Source organism: Rhea americana, unplaced genomic scaffold, assembly GCF_003343005.1.
Source record: "Rhea americana isolate MKP2758 unplaced genomic scaffold, rheAme1 scaffold_27, whole genome shotgun sequence".
Lineage (NCBI taxonomy): Eukaryota > Metazoa > Chordata > Aves > Rheiformes > Rheidae > Rhea > Rhea americana.
The window spans coordinates 2,745,397-2,762,711 of NW_028186390.1; the positions used below are offsets into that span (position 1 = coordinate 2,745,397).

Consider the following 17,315-nt stretch of genomic DNA (forward strand, 5'->3'; position numbering starts at 1 on the left):
TTCCCTTGGCTACCAGTGCTGGCCTGTAATAGTTGGCATTTGGACACTCAGAGCTAATAGGCTGAAAAACATCTCTGTGTTTCTCTTTTGTTCCTGCAGGAACCCAGGACACACAACTGGAAAAGGAAAGGTTTCTGGCAGGGAACATCTTCAGGTGATCCCATTGCATCTGAGGAGATGTAGCCCTGCTACCAGGTGGGCCAGAGCCCTTCTTGGTCAGGAGCTGCCCTGCACCTTTCCCTCCTGGGCGCTGCWCCTGCCAGTGTCTGCACGTCTGCCAGCCACGGCCCTTCCAAAGGAGCAATAACAGGAGGTGAGGTGCTCTAAGGAAATGTATCTCTCACCAGCCACATGACCCACAAGCAGCAGTACACCGTAAGGCATAGYGTGCACAGCCACCCTGGTGCAAACAGGAGGGGCAGATCACAGCAGCCTGCTGATCCCTGGCAGCTGTAATCAGTACCGCTCAGCCTTTCTCACCTTGCTGTATTAAAAACATCATTGCTTCCACAGGAGAGRAACGAGAATGGTCTTGTCTCCTCTTCAGACCTCGAGGTCCTATTTTCATTTGCCATCAAGTGTTCCACGAAAATCCATTTCATTAAAGCTACCACACAATAACCTTTGCAGAATTACCTGCTCTTTGTAGTCCCGCCATAGCCTGAGCCTGCTCTTGTTTAAATTACTGTTACGCTGAGGGACTCAAATACATCTTTTTCTCTAGTTAGGTGCCTGGAGCAAACTAACGTCCTTCCACAGTCATGAAATGCAACAAAGGGACCCTGATTCAGAGGGCAAGGTGAGGTTTGCAGTCTCTATGGAAACTGAAGAACGACCTAATGAAAGGCCAGACAAGGAAGCAACAACGCAGGTCTGTCAGATGAACGGAAACCGTAGGATCTCAGACACAGGTTGAGAAAACGAGACAGTAAACTTGACAAGTTGATTGAATGTTGTAAGTTTGGTATCTGGGGCCCTGGTGAGGACTCAGTGGTGATCTCTTAATAGATAATTGACAAATTCTGTGGCACAGCAAGACAAAATATTGACACCTCTAATATATGTAGGGAGAAGAGGAGGAAGAGTCACAACCATACAAAGAGCATGCCTGCTTTATATTTTTTCTTCACATGTTTTCTGCTGCAGCTATATCAGATGAAAATAAGAGAAAACCTGATAATTTAGGAATGTGTCTATGTTGTTTGATGCGCACGCTAAGTGATCCTGTCTTTGTAAGCAGGGCCCGTAGGCCCACGGCCTGCCAGAAAGGCTCAGAGGATAGAGAAAGTGGTTTGGGGCAGCCTTTATGAAGGGAGGAAGAGGAACATGGGAGGTACTGTTAGAGGTGCTGCATTCAGAGTTTTGKCTATTTTCCATGAATCTGCACCATTCTTGCAGGGTTCAAGAATAGAGGGAGAAAATTAAAAGCTTTTCTTGCTAAGCCTGCCTGCTTGGCTTTGCACTGCTTGCTGGGAAGAYGTGGAGACTGAAACCACTGTTTTCAGAGGCCAAAGAGGTTCAACTGTAGGGTCTTGCTGCTCAAAAGTGTTACAGTTCTCCTTTATTTAGCATGTAGGAGGCATAACCAAAGAGCTACCCCATAAGAGTGTGGGGTCCAGTGAGTGGGTCCATTTAGTGAGGTGACTAGCTCAGACTATGACAGCTCACATTTTCTCATTAGATGGATTGAATTCTGCATTTAAATTCTACAAAGCCTCTCTGTGTTCCAGGGTTTTGCAAATGTAGCTATTTCTCAATTGCTCAATCCTGTGTGATAACTCCATGACCTGGGGCTCTGCATTTCCCAGTTTGTTCAGGAAGCAACACTCTCAAGTGTGCCAAAGCCTCATTTGGGGCACAGCAGTACACAGTCACACAAGTAATTGCTCTTGGGCATATTGGCTACTGCTGACCAATTTTCTGTCATAAAAACATTTTTGCATTTGGATGCACAAGCCACACTTTTTATTTGTGCACAAGATAATTCTCCAAGAACATTTTCCTGAGGAATCACACTATATTGCACTATGAGTGATATTAAAACACATCAAACTGTGACACTAATATGCATATTAATAAAATCTGTAGTATATTAAAATCTAGACAAACTGAGTTAGAAAGGATCTGTAACTCTATTTCTCCATCCCAAGCCAGAATTACCTGTATTTATCATGCCTGGCAGATACCTGCCCTGTCTAACCTCTGATGGAGGCTTCACAGTCTCTGCAGGCAATCTTTTTCTGCGTTCACTGATCTTGCCCACCACAGATAGAAAGCAATTTACTTTCTCTTGAACTATGAATGCTGTAAAAGGAGAACATGCAAACGAGGGAGAACTGCCTCACTCCAGCGACAGCTGTACAAGAGATGCAACAGTCTTTCTTAAGGGAAATCCCACTCAGTTCAAGTGTTTAGTTCAGTTCAAGTTGACTTCAATAGGGTATTGTCTATAGCCCAGTGAAGAACAACAGTCCTTTCACCACACAGGAAAGAACAGACAAGATACGATTCCTCAACATCAAAAAAGATGACTCGCAAAGAGTCAACGTAAAATGCAGTTAATTGCAATGAAGGAGAGAGGCAGGATTAATTAGAGTAGACACTTAGCTAGTGTTGAGGATAGGCCCAGATTTATTTTTCACTGTGTCAGACTGTAACCATTTTTACTGTTGGCGCTGTCATTATGATAACGTTCTAGAAATTAACTGCTTCATTTTATTTATTGGTAAGAGAAGAGATTAACCTTTTATGACACACTGCTGTTTTCAAACTAATACAAAGATTGCATTAGGAATCCAATGAGTTGACAGATATCTGGGATGAGAGGAAAGGTAAACAGTGGAAAACTACTTCTCCCAATTCCTGTCCTAGGAGAGGTTCTATAAAGTGCACTATATCATAACTATATTTAGAACACTTAAATTAAAAAACTAATGCTTTTCAATGGCAATGGTCTAGTTCCCYGAAGAAGGGAGCCTGAGGCAGAAGGTGCATCACTGACCTGGACAGCCCTGCTTTGTCTCCTCACCGCAACGTGTAGCTGAGAGGCCAAAGCTGTTGATCTGACTAAGCAGYCTGAAAGATTTTCCTACCCCTAGTCCTGTAAAATTTTAAGGGTTTGTTTGATAGGATGGAATAGGGAAGATWACGTTGTCCTCTGCACAGATGGTTTAATATATCATTTTTCTGTCTAAAACCCTCCCATTTCAGACAAAGGAAATCAGAAGTCCAGTGAGGAACATGCAGTAATGGACCTGAAGCACAAGGGAGTTTCAATCATGGGACCTGGCAAATTCTAGGGAAAATACATTAATATGAAAATAAATAATTTTGCAGGCTATTCAGTAGCAGTACAATACTAAAGAGGTGTTTGGGTGCAGAGAAACTGAAGCCACCTCTTCCTGAGCACTCAAGCACCCRAAGCAAATGGGCTTGATATAACTCTTGTGTTGGACCTCCCCGGCAAAGCCGTGCTTCCAGGAACGCCTCTGACTGTGGGCTGCTCTCCTCAGACATGATGGACTCATGTTCCCTCTCAGTGCACCAGACATAACAACAGTGTTTAGACAAGTTTGTTTAGCTSAACACAATGATTTCTTGATGCAAGTAACAAATATAGCCTAATGAAAAGAAAAGCTGCAGAGACACATTTTATCATTGACTTAGAAGACGAAACCAATGTATTCATATATGTTAGAGGGGGCAGTCTGCCTTAAAAAAAAACAGAGGGRTGAGACAGCTATGTTATTTATACTTGCTAGGATCCCATGGTTTAGAAGTGTTTTAAGCTCTGGTATAGCTTCTGTCAGAAGCTGATGGGCTTATGCAAGAGATCAGCCCCTGCCCTAGCTGATCCCTGGAAACCCTATGGCAATTACCAGACCCTGCTGTAGAGGCATCTTTCCTAAAAATCCCTGGGGAAGCTGCAAGGAAGAGAAGGAAAAATTTTCCCCTGTGAATAATTCAGGGTCACTAAAGGATGCAACAGGGGCCAGCCAGACCATGCTAATATGATACAAGCTTGCATTTGTTTTCTTAATAAAATAAAACTATACTGATGGAGTTCATGGTTCCTCTGGTTGCCAGGAGATTGAGTAAAGCCAATTGAAATCAAATGGAYAATCTAAGTGCAACACACAGTGCAGGTGTCCTTTTAAAAAATCAAAAGAGACAGTATAAGYCATTAACACTTTTTTATCTTGTGATTTATTTTACCGAAATGAAAATATAGTGGGACATCACTGCAATTTCACTGTTTTCCTCCTGGAGAAAGCATTGGACAGTTGTGATCAAAACCTCCATCAAAGAAAGCAGCAGTCCACAAGCAGCAAATGCTACCCTTGGTCTAGGGGACCAGAGAGTGCAGATGTGTGTGATTGCAGTCTCCTGCAAGCTGCTGTTCGTTCTGCAGCCTGACAAGCAGAAGTGTGTTATCTGAGGAATGCAAGCTCCACCTTAAGAGAAAAACTGAAGACAGGTCTACCTATGATTTCAGAGCAATATTTGTACATTTGCTAATATCTCAGAGAGAAGGAGGAAAATATTCTGTATTCAAATAGCTACTCCCATGAACCTGCAGTGTAAATAAGGTTTGATGATCACAGCAAGCAACAGAGTCCTCAGTGCAACTTTCTGCTTTGGAAGTGGTTGCTAGAATCTGCCCTCAACTCTCTTTGCTTGTGGTATCTTGGAAGAAAATTGTGAAACAATGTTTAAAAGTGATAAATGGTGATATGTTTTGTTTTCTTTAATATATATTAACTTTGATTCCTATATTCTCAAGGGATTTTTAATCTTCTACTTCAACAGGATACACTAGATTTATCCTGAGAGTCAGAGCGCAGGCCCCACTCTGGCCCCTGGCACCTACTGGAAGAGCCCGAAGACCATGTGCAGGTCAATACAATACAATTTTAAACTACATAAATTTTGCTCTGAAACTAACTTCTTTAATACCGACAAGTTCCAAGAAACCTTTCACTAAATGGATCCAGCCATGACCCTCCCCACCAGAGCCCATGGGAGCGTGGCCAGCGTGGGAGAGGCTTGGACACAGCCGGATGTCAGCAGTCACAGTGAGACAACACTGCGTAGAGGAGGTTATGCTTTCATGTCATTTTTAATGAGCCTGAAAATAATATCTACCATAACCTCCAACATCTCTTTCAACATCTCTTTCTAACACTTCTTAAACCATAGCAGTCTCTGAAGAACATCTGCTCTCCTCAGTAATTTAGCATCTTGCTCTCCTCACCTCCGACCATTCCCCTGCTGAAGCACTTCCATTTTTTGTTAGTGCTGCTGCTTCAAAACTMTGTCAGGGTCCTTCCTTTCACCTGCTGAGAATTGCTGTCTTGGCAAATCAGCCGTGCCACACTGCCTGCTGCCTGCAAGGCTGCTGGTGCAGCTGTGCTGGCCACAGGTTGAACCACAAGGAGCCCTGCTGCAGCAGGTCTTGCCTGGGTAACTCACGCCACTACGGACTGCGCACACACACACAGCAGATACGTATTGACACGGAYACACTGATGCCTAAAATCCCACGGGAGACATCACCTTAAATTTATATACAAACATTATATGTTTTATGATAGATTCTGTATATAAAACATTACCTCTTGCTGAACATGCTGTATCTGAAAGCAACTTTTACTTACACTCTGCAGACTCAGTGGAAGTCAAGGTAAGCATCTGGTTTAACTTGCCTGGGGCTAATGTTGCTTCCACTCCGTCCTTCATGTGATGAGTTCATCACTTTCTCCCTTCATTGAGAAAGCTGGGAAATGTAGCAGCCCCRGAGTTTGATTAGTGGTACTCAGAAAAAATCCACCCCTGTAGGTAGGTGAGGAGAGGCTTTTCAGTTAAGAATGGATTTTAAGAATACAATATCCCCATTTTAAAAGGACAAATACACCCTGCAAAGAATACAAGCTCTAAAATTCATTTACAGGTGGTTGTTCTTCAAGGACAGCAATGTTATCAGAGAATGAGGTGTCTTAATTGTTGATGGGATTCGGTTCTGCTGTTTGGAAATAAATATATTCAATTTCACTCAAGAAGTACCAGAGGTTTTTTCAAAGGGAGAAGAACAGCCAGTGCTCATCGTCTGCCYGCAAATGGGTCCATTTTTATTGCTAATGTGCCTGTAAAGCAGCAATGACTTATTAGCCTTGAATAAGCTCAACCACACTGAATGGCCTGCAGCTTCTTTTCTGCTCTTTTCAGCCTGCTTTTTAACACACGCCAGCTGGGAAAACACACTATCGTGCACCAACTCGAGGGCAAGCCTGGCAGCATATAAAGGCGTGCTCGAAGCTCAGGCTGGCATACGTGCGCCAGCACCAGGCTGGCAGCGGTATCCCAGCCCTCACTACCTGCTGCTCTCCCCAGACCATGCAATGGCGCCGTGCTGTCTGCTACTGCAAGGAGCACGAGGCCACCACTGCCTCCCGGCACAGCCACTCCAGGCACCGGGGGTACCCAGGGGACTCTAGCAGAGGAGCCTGCGCTGAGAATAAATTTGTGCTGAACACACAAGAGCACACTAGTCTCCCAGCGGGGAAGCTGCGTCAAGACCGAGCTCAGCCCAGCTTGGGTTTCAGACATCTCCAGGGAGGTCATGCTTCAGGCACATGGGTCCTCCAGAGAGCCGCTGCATGAGCCCCTTTACCTTCAGCTGCAGGGACAAATTCACAGAAGTTGCTGCTGACTCTGCTGGGAGCAACAGGGCTCCTGAGAGCAGAATAGGTCCCACCAAAACCCCACTGATAATGTTCCGGGTTTCTTCACACTTTCCAAAAACAAACCTTTGCTGTTAGGTGTCTGTTCTCCTAGGCAGGTGTCTAAGAGGTCTACAGCTTGCAGTGTGAAGAGCTTGTGATAGAGGAGGAAGTTTTCTTACTGAAAAATCAAGGCAGGGGGTGAGACATGCAGGTGGCTGAGGAAGGTTTAGGCAAAAGCTTTGCCAAAAAAACAGTATCAGGAGAGGTAGAAAAAGCCTTATTTCTCTTATTCTAACATATTTCCAGAGTCTATGGCATGGGGGACCTGCACCTAACACAAAAGCAGCCCTGAAAGTACTGAGTCTGGGGGCAACCAGGTGATAAATTTCCAAAGAAAGCAGAATTGCAAGGAAGCAATGCCTAGCTGAGGTAAGTGATTTTTATTCATACTGTTTCCAAGTCTTTATTACCATTAATACTTGTTTAAATAAAAGAGTTGGAAGAAAAATCCTCCTTGATGGCTTAGCAGTCTCACCCTTCGGTTAGATCCTAAGGATGTTCGTGCTTCTTATGTCTCAAGCTCCCAGCAAAGGCGAGTGAAGGCAAGAATTTATATTCCTGTTACATGTAGATTTAAACTGTAAGAAGAATTATAAACAACATTTTCAGGGCTCTCTCATATGCTATAAGAAAAGCTTAGAAAAGTACATCCGTGCATTTCTGTTTCCTTGTCATATTGTCTTTCACCTCTCCGCTTCCATTTCCCTAAATAGAAAGACAATAAAATTAACCTATTCCTTGGAGCTTTTGTGAGGATTTGTCAGTTAATATGTATTCAGCAAAATGGAATAAGTGCTGTAAAAGAGCTAAACACCATGATTATTCTCTCTCTCTCTCCATTAGCACATCATGTATGTCACAAGTAGACCAGATAAATAAAGAAATTAACTGTTCTCAGCCTAAGGCAAGTGAGAAAGGTAACGTGATGGCTGGATAGCCACTAATTAAAAACATGTGCTATGGGTTGACTCCTGCATCTAACAAAATGACCTGCTAAGTTTTGCAGAATTAAATGTATTTCTTTACTCATTTGAGCAAGCTCTGTGTGCAGCAAAGAAGTTCTAAGAATATGCCTAAATTAAACATGCTGCATATTTCCATGTGAAATGTGCTAGAAAATACACATATACAAATAAATACAGGAAATGAGATCTGCAGAGAATCATTGAGGAGGTTTCAAGATTCAGGGTACAAAATCTATTTACTGCTTCTGTTCAGTTCCTCCTTAACAAGCAGCCACTGTGGGAACAGATAGCCATGGATAGCTCATCTAGAGCTCTGTGCTGGGCAGCATCCTGTGGTGGAGGCAGAAAAATAGAAAGAAAAATTAAAATCAGAACAAGGACTGATTTTTTTCATTACCAACAAAGAAAAGACTCCTCAGTGCCCAAAGCTGTGTGATCATTTGCCTCTTCATCACGACTCTGCAAAATGCTGCGTCCTCTTCTGGCAATGTTTTGTATCTGGACAGGCAAATCTGATGGAGCACAAAGTAACTCTGTGAGCTTAAGGGCATACTCTGTCAGCTGTCCTGAGCTGCAATGCTCTGAGCCCACTTTGCAGACAGAAACCTCCCACTCCCTGCACAGGCTGACGGGGAGCCATGCACCCCGCGCTAGTTAAAACGGAGCATGTTGCAGCAGGGGCATATGCTGCACAGCACTGTCATTTGCAACTGGCTCCACCTCTGCTGCTACTATAGTGACTTAAGTCCCATTTCCATGGTCCTTTTGGTGCAAAAGTTTAGGTTTAGTCACAAGATCATGAGCGTCTTCCCATTTGGTCCATCTCAAAGCACMGCTGGTGGTTATATTTTCACATCTGCCCAGAAAACCTTGGGTTTTGCTTTTGGAACAGCTTGCCCTCACTTAGAAATTGTTCATAATGCAGCAAGGGGTTATTTTCTAGCTGAGRCTGGCAGGAAATGTGCAAGTACTTAAGCTGAAATCATTTAATAGAAATAGGCTTTTTATACTGCATCACAGTCTGACAGAAAATTGCTGCGCTTCTCTTATCGAAATGTTGCAGGGCAGTAATCATAGCTGTTGTCTGCTCAACCGTGAGTATGTCAGCAAGGGTGCAAAAGGAAACGGAGAACTTTGTGCAGAGTTTCTTGAAACTGAAATCCTTATTTGGGGAAATAAAACACATGTGACTACTAAAATCTGGCTGTGAAACCCATTTTGCTTTTCTTTTCCASAAATAACAACTTCACAGTTCACATTCTGCTGGACATGACCTTCACTTGAGGGCAGGTGACTTTTACATCATACAGATGAAGCACCTTCCCTAGAAACCCCATACGCACTTAAGAGTGGGTTTTCCTCAAGGGACTAAACCACTCGTAAGTGTTGCCTGGAAGGTTGTAGAAGAAAAGCAACTTCTCACAGCACTTAGAATTTAATTACCCTTCCAGCTGGAGATCGCTGAGGCCCTGTTTTACTGGCTGAAAGTTTTTCCAGTCTTGTTTCTGCAGTAAAACCTCAGACACCTTCTCTCTCACCTTGATCATGGTCCCAGGTACTGCAGAGACTCAGAAGGAAGAGCTGGTCTGCATAAGGATTTGGGATGCCAAAATGGGACACCTCACACATCGTGGTAAATGCTAAGAAAGGATGTGCCTGTAAGAAAATGCCTGAAATGTAATGTGCCTGTATATACATACATGTGTTCCCTTGAAAGGCTTTAAATGATATTCCTTATCCTGTACTGTATTCCCCAGTAAAAAGTCCCTTTTGCCCATTGGCACAGATAATGAGAATGGTCAATACATTATGTATAAAATGGATGGAAAGCTTCCTGGAATAAATCAACTCCTGAAAGTAATCTCCTCTGACTCTCCCAGGACTGTCTTCTCTGTGGCAGTCCTGTTTGATGGAGATATTCCCAACCGCTTTCAGATTCAGACCTCTGGAGCATATGAAGCACTGAAGCAATGATAGCACAGCAACTTCTGTGTCCCTGCTGAGCAGAAGAAATAATGATAGGCTTTCTGACACAGCACCACGGTGTAGTAATTGTGCATTTTTAAAATATAATGACAAGTTCTGTCTTGTGTCTCTCCTCAGTGCTCTGCAGAGCTGCCAGATGGCAGCTGTGAGTGGCCAAGCCTCTGAAAACCTGCCTGCTCCATGCTGATGGGCTTGCAGTCCTAGCAAGCAGTTCTAGCAAGCCACTGGGATCCTGTGGAAAAAGCACCTTTCAAAGCATAAATTATACTAAAGTACACCAAGGAAAATACAGGCTTTTCACTAGTGCAGAGGCCTTATGGTCAGGAAATTGGGTTTTGTTGCCTGCTTCTGCCACAGATGTCTTGCATGATTCTTTTCTCTTTAACTCTGTTGTATGTCCTGCCTGCATGAAAAAAAAYAAAAACCAAAAAAACCCTTTGTCTGTCACAGAGGAGACAGGAGGGTTGAGAGGGGTTGAGAAATGCCAAGGTACCTTCCCAGGTCTGCTCTCGCCTGAGCTGCCTCAGCAGCGCAGGATTAMCCACTTCCGCATCAAACTGACACCTCCACTGCCTGCTTCCCCCTGCACGCAATTGTTCTGCAAGGCCAATGCCAGGATTTGGGATCATGATGGAACTGCATCATCTGGAAGGAGGAGAGCTGGACTGTGATGGAGAAGCAGAGATACCCTTCAGAACAATCAGCTTTTACAGGCTTACCTGTTCTACCAGCTCAGATTTCATTGCAATTTGATTACTCTAGTTCATGAAGTTCTGCATATTTTAGACTAGGCTTTATGTTAAACCCATGAACCATTTAGGCAGTTTCATTCTGGGGCTTTAGAATGTAATTGTCATGCTTCAAATTTTGAATTATTTAAGGTAAATTGATAGTTTAAGTAAAGTTTCATAAGCTACATTTACATGGGGATGCTGATTGTAACTTCCGTCCAAAATCTAAGCTCAGTTCTAAAGCAGACCAAATCTTGCTCACATATTGTGATTCAGATCAGTGTTTAGCCTTCAGAAWAGACAAGCATTTTAATGCATTTTAAAGGAAAGAGTCAAGTCTGGTTGGGAGGAAAAAAAAACAAAAGAGCTACCAATCTTTTGTTATATTACCAGTCTGCTTGCTACTAAATCAAAGCCAGATGTGTAAATTAATAACAAAGATTTTCTCTTTAGGGATATCTGCCTAGCTGATGGAAACTAATTACCCCTGACACACACAGCTGTCACAAAGAAAATTGAACCTTTTCTTGTTCTCATCCTTTGAATTTCAGGAATGTCCTAAAGGAAGAGGAGGAAGAATTTGTGGTGAATGCTGTCCTTCAGCTTGCCTCCTCTTCTTTCGATAAGAACAATTATCAATGAGAAGCAGTGAAAATTGCAGATAGCATGTAAGAGTAAGTGTAATTTGCATTTATGAAGTAAACCAGACCATTTACCGTGTAGAAGAACTAGTAAAAGAAACCCAGTGAAGCAGGCTAGTTTTGCTCAAAGGCAGTCTTAGCGTGGGAAGTCTGATCAAAGTGGTCAGAATCTGGTTGTCAGACAATGGAAAGCTCTTTTCTTTGAGTGGACCATGACATAGGTTTACATGGTCTTTCTGTTTCCGAACCACTCCTTGGAGGTGCCTAAACTTCTTTGGTTTCAGAATGGTTCCAGATAAGAAAAGAAATAATTGAGAGAAAACACAAGTTTGACTTGAYTTTTTATGTTCCTAATACATTAACTGTTTTCCTTTCTCTTTTTAGATGTCTTCTGGTAATGCATAAATGCTTTAGTGCATGCAGATAAGGCAAGAAACATTTGATGCAGTATCTGAATCACGTTCCATTAAAATAGCCATCTATAGTTTTAATGAACATTTCAACCTTTCTGAGCCTGAGGCACCTCCTTATACAACAGATTTTCATGATACTCCAGGAATGCCATCCTACAGCTCTCATAGGACGTTTCCCATATCTTTAAATACTAAGCGTCCCCACCTGCTATTCTCAGCTAGAGATGTACCCAAGTACCAGAGCCACCTGCCTCCTGGTGCTGTGCAAATGGCTGATTGCTTTGTTAAAAAGCAGAATGAGCTAGAAAAGAGTCGTGAAGCAAAGTTGACCAACTGCTTTCATGATGAGTAATTTGGACTCCTTCCTTACTTATATCACTACCAATGGATGGAGTTTTTGCTGATTTTAGTGATGCTGAATGATACAGTATCAAAGTGTGAGTTGACCGGCATTTGATACAATTCCACATACATTTGTGGAGACTGTGAGAGATGGACAAGATCTTCATGTTTCTCTTCACTTCTCACTGTTTGCTTAYTCTTGATGGTAAGCATGCTACAATCTTGCAATTTGGGATTCATAACTATAAACATCTGAATGGTGGGGCTCTGCTCCAAGATAGCCATCTAGGTCCTCTCTAATAGCAAATGGCAAGAATGTGGCTTGCTGCAGGGTAAGACATCTCTCCTGGACCAAGATGAATTGGTACGTGGCGGTTACTGTCTGTTGGCCAGAGGAGGAGTGTAGATGAATAGCTGATGGTTTCAGATGGTTAAAATAAGGTGAGACAAATCTACCCTTTGCAGCTGTATCCGTTTTGCTTTGCTTTTAAAAGATCTGTTTGGTTTTACAAAAYGTGAACGAGTTTCTTGCTTTCAGGACAAAGTCATGAAAATTTAAGAAGAAACTTCCCCTGTTGGCATATTATTATTCTTTCTTAACCATCTACTGCTATTTTTTTTCCTCCTTCCTGTAAWGCACCTGGTATTGGCCACTCTGAGATAGCTGCTGGATTGAAAGGAACCTTTGTCAGAGTGCAAGATGGTAATTCAGCAATTCTGAAGTCAGCATTTCTGATATTGGAACGAATACTGAGTCATGCACCCGCCACAGACACTCACACTGTTGAAAGTTCAYATTTGTCTGTTCCTTGCCCTTCCTCAATTACCAGCTTGAAAATCCTTTCAAGGATTTGTTCTTGAACAAATCTGTTCAAGATTTGGTCTTCTGTTCTACCAGTCTATGTTACAAGGAGGCAAAGTGCAACTCACGTTGGGCTGCCTCTTCCCCTGGCCGGCTTTTGCTTCTAGCARGAAAAGCATATACAAAATCCTACTTTTAAATAGTGCTCTATTTATGCAACAAACCATAGCAATCCTGAATTAGAACTGCAAACAGAAAGGAAGTCCTTTCAGTTAACACCATTACTATCAATTATGCAGTGAAGGGGAAAAAATGGACTTTAAAAAAAAGACTAATTACAATTAACAACTACTGATACAATTAATTTGACTGCAGGACTCTCAGAGGAATCCAGGATGGAAAGCCATGTGTTATAGTCCACATCTGAGTATGACAGGATTTGATTTGGGGTTTTTGCCTTTTTTTTTTTTTTTAACTAATGTGAACTTAAAATTAGTCTAGTATATATTTTTAAAATAATCTCTCTCTCTCTCTTTTTTTTTTTTTAACCTAGGGCATTGCATAATAGCATTTTATTTTCTCACTGTATTTACCTCTTTCCAGCTGCAGGCAGGCAGAGTCCTGGGAGCACACGGGAAGGGAGGCAGACATGTGCATGCCTGTTGGGGCTGTTCTCTGCTGGAGAGAAGTGACGATCAAAACTGCCTGTCTTTACTAACTCCCTGGTGAGCWGTATGATTTAAAAGTATTCCTAAAGGAATTAAAAAGAATTGAAGACCAATGAGTCTGACATCTCTACCAGGCAAACTGGTGGAAACGATGGCAAAAAAAYGAATCAATAGGCAAATATGGTAGAGCACGAAGCTGTCAAGTCAGTGCAGCTCTTACAGACAGAAGTTGCCTCCCAGATCTGTGGGAGACAAATCCCAGCAAAGCACTCAGCTTGCCCAGCCTTGTTACCAATGTGACAACAGCCACCAGTGCAATAAGACCAGGGAGGAGCACAGCAGGGAYGTGGTCCCAGAAACCAAAGGGCTGCAGTGCAAGGAAGGGAGGACGCAGTGGCCAGGTTTGGTGACTGGTGCAAGTCTAGCATTGAAAGTAGATTGTAAGAGGAGGGTTCCCAACAGAAACTGGGAGCAGGACTGCATAATGAAGTTATCACACAGACGTGATGAAATAATTACTGTTTTTTAGCATGATCTCTTTGACCTTTAAACTCAGTTCTTGAGCCTCTTAATGAGTTCTTAACTATTCCAGTACCGCTGCCGCTCATATGCGCAGGAGGAGGGTTTTACTTTATAACAATAAATGATTTACTGGCTAGCCTCCTCGACTACTCCTTATTTGCCATTTAAATTAACGGCATTTGTCTTTCCTTTAAAGAAATGGTTATTGCAGCTTTCCCATGGGGGCAAAAGATAGATGTCTATTGTTCTTCATGATATTACTATCATTTTTTTTAAAGAAGTCTAAGCTGTTTTCTTATTCATTTGAACAAGGAAAATAAACAGCAAAAATGATTTACATTTGCACTGCATAAAATAAAGATGAAATCACATTGTGTGGTTTTGCTATACATTTAGGAAGCATTTTTTAAATTCACATATTCCAAAAAAGTAGATATTTACACTGAGGTTCAGTAGCTTGTTCACAGTAGGATAATTTCCTTCATTATGATTTATATTGCTTGCCTACTGAAATTATATGTTTTCTTCTCCTTCTTGTAAGATTTGGGGTAATGTGAAAGGATCGTAGTCAGATATTAGCTCCTGTGGATATAACTCACTGATTAGTGAGTATTATAAGCTTTCTTGTGTCTTGCCCACAAAAGGTAAGAATTTTATGCCCTGAGTTACAGATGGTAACATTTTTAGCATAAACTGCAACAGCTCGGTCTTTATCCTTTGAGGCTTCTGGTTCAGTCCCATAGGAGCACTGCACATAGCCCTTAACATAATCTGACACACAYATTAAAATGCTGTGAATTAGCACTAACTTAAAAATTTTGGAGTAAACTCAAAGTAATCTACTGCCTGATTAGGCCTGCAATATTAGGCATAGCAACTTATCCATCATTTGTGCTTCAAGTTTTTTCTTTTGATCTGGTGAGGAAGTCCACAACAGTCATCAGAAATCACAGCAAGCSTGGAGAATTTAGGTACTGAGAGGCAATGGCCCTGTGAATTCAGGGGGGTCACTGGAGAGCAGATGCCAGGAGTTAAGTGTGCACGACGCAATGGCAGTGCACAAACTATACTTAGAGGCCTTCTCTTGCAATAYTTTAGTACATCAAAGCAGGACTTTACTAGCTTTTTCACCAGTGGTAAGATGGAGAGAAGCTCTGTTCTGTTCATTSTCTGGGAAAAAGGAAAAAAAGATATTGCTACAACTTTATAGAACAATTTGGTTTTCATGATTTACACATCTGTATTGCCTAGTTAGTTCACACTCCGCATAAATTTACTTCATGGTAATAATTTGCTATCTTTTAAAATTTGACTTGAATGAAGCAATATTTTTCCCCTCTAATCCTGATTGTTTCTAATTTGGGAGCCAGATATAGTCTACTATGTCACTAATATCCTTCAGCAGTCTTCAGTTTCCATTTGGCCACTGGAGAGTATTTTAATGGTTGAGTGTCAGTTTTTAATTACATGGGTTCATTTGAAAAGCTGTTTTATTTCAGCCCTTTATGCTTCTAAGCCACAAAAGCAAAACTGGAAACCTGAACTACTACCTAAAAAATTGGAACTGTAAGATGTGTACAGTTGCAGTTTGCCTACTTTCAATCACTTTGAAATGCCATAGTGTCTAAACTTGTAGCACTGTGGTATCAAAAATGCCAAAACATCAGGATCATATCTGGAACTGTGCTGAGGGACTTATGATACAGCTTCTCTGATAGTTGGTATGTATGAGCAGGTTACAATTTGTTTAAAGAAAGTACCTAGCAAAGTGAATTCTGACTTCAATCACATTAATTCACATCAAACAATATTTTTAATTATGTTCAGGTGTCCAGAGAGGCAGTAAAATGTATAACACACATGGTTKGAGGAGGAGTAGGCTACAGGGTGTTTTATAAACTTCACTTCACCTTCCTTAAGATCTGCCCATCTTCCTTTCCTCTTAGCTCTTTCCCTCAGCCCTCTCTGCTCTCTCTGAGCCATTTTGACTGTTTTGCACAGTCCGGAGCCTGAGCAAATGTGGATATCGGCACAAGATCGGGCCTTTGCTAAGCCGTTGTTTGGAGAAGGTRCTTTCCTCGCCAGCACAGAGTGAGGTCACGTCTGCTTATAAAAATGTGTAGGCAGACTGTTAGATATCAAGGTAATGTCAATTATTCCTGCAAATTGCTGGCACCTAARGCAAAGCAGAGATTAAGAGCAAACATGGCCTTAAAACCCTGTTTATGTGCTGTGCGGATCAGGGCTCAGTGAGCGTTCTCATCTAGCAAAACCCCTCAAATCCACTTACTCTGCCTGGTTCTTAGGCCAAGGACCATAAATCACTGTACTAGAAATAACTAACAGTGAAAAATACCAACATTATTTAGCATTGTAGAGCTCTCTCTCATGAGAAACTATAGTTGCTAAAAGGGCCAAGCCCACCTTAAAGATCTTGGACTTACCCTGTGTCTTGGCAAGCAGGGGCTGGGCCACTGAGTAGACACTGAAGGTTTTAATGAGCAAAGGTAGTGGGAGCTTCCAGTTGTTTTCTGTTAATGTGCTGATGTCAGCTTCTGGCTATGGACTGTACATTTCCTGAGGCCTTGAAGACTTACCAACGCTCTATGGAAGATGGAGCATTGATCCATATTGACCGTCTAGCTACACCTTCATCCTGGCTAGATGAAAGCCTCCCTTGCTGGAGCACCTCTCMGTGCTTTCCGCTGCTGGTCTCGCTCTGGAGAGCGCAAACAGAGCAGAAAATGCCATCCATCTTTCCTAGTACAAAACAGGGACAAAATGTTTTCCAGTTTACTTATGTGAGCAGCATCCCACCTTAGTAATTAGTAGTTTGGGGATTTCTCATTCTGCCAGGTTTAATGAATATTAGCGATGCTGAAGAATCCTGCTGTGGATAGCTGAATACTGCTGTAGCTGTTTRTCAAAGAGAATTTTCAATCTAGGTCAGACAGAGTGGATTAAAAAAGTAGTTTATCAAGCAGCACTGAATATAAAGCAAGTTTCACTAATACAAAAGGAGCATAAGACAAAGTTAACATGCAGTATTAATTTAAAAAATTTCATCTTTAAATGATATTTAATGTCTTTCTGCAGCATACTACAACATTTTAGTATGAGTATCAGTGCTTTATGCCACAGTATTTGATCACTTTGCATACCAACTATCATCAGTTTAAATACAGTAGACAGTTTTGCCCTGTACTTTTTTCTCCTTACTAGAAAAATCTATTTTCATGCAAGTACCTTCTTTAAAGTCCTTAGACAGGAAAGTAACAGCAATATAGTAGACTACCAAGTGAAACCAAGCTGATCAAAGATTTTTCGTGGATTCAAATCTTTTCTCAGGTCCTAGTATTCTGCATTTTTTTCCTACATCAAGCTCAAATAAAAAGCTATGATAAATCAACCCTAKCAATCTGATGAGACTATTTAAGAGAAGTGGGATTTTAAAATAACTTTT

The 17,315-nt window shown here is 41.8% G+C and overlaps 1 long non-coding RNA gene across 2 annotated transcripts; it reads left to right on the top strand.

Moving 5' to 3' along the window:
• LOC146594112 (uncharacterized) lies at window positions 1-13,853 on the top strand. Of its 2 annotated transcripts, XR_014896242.1 has the most exons (6): window positions 1-313; window positions 725-871; window positions 4,810-4,896; window positions 7,029-7,151; window positions 11,016-11,138; window positions 13,266-13,853. It is a non-coding gene; the product is annotated as an uncharacterized LOC146594112 (long non-coding RNA). The 2 variants fall into 2 exon arrangements; XR_014896243.1 differs by lacking the exons at window positions 7,029-7,151; window positions 11,016-11,138; window positions 13,266-13,853 and having other exon boundaries at window positions 4,810-5,626.
• Window positions 13,854-17,315: the final 3,462 nt, after the last annotated feature.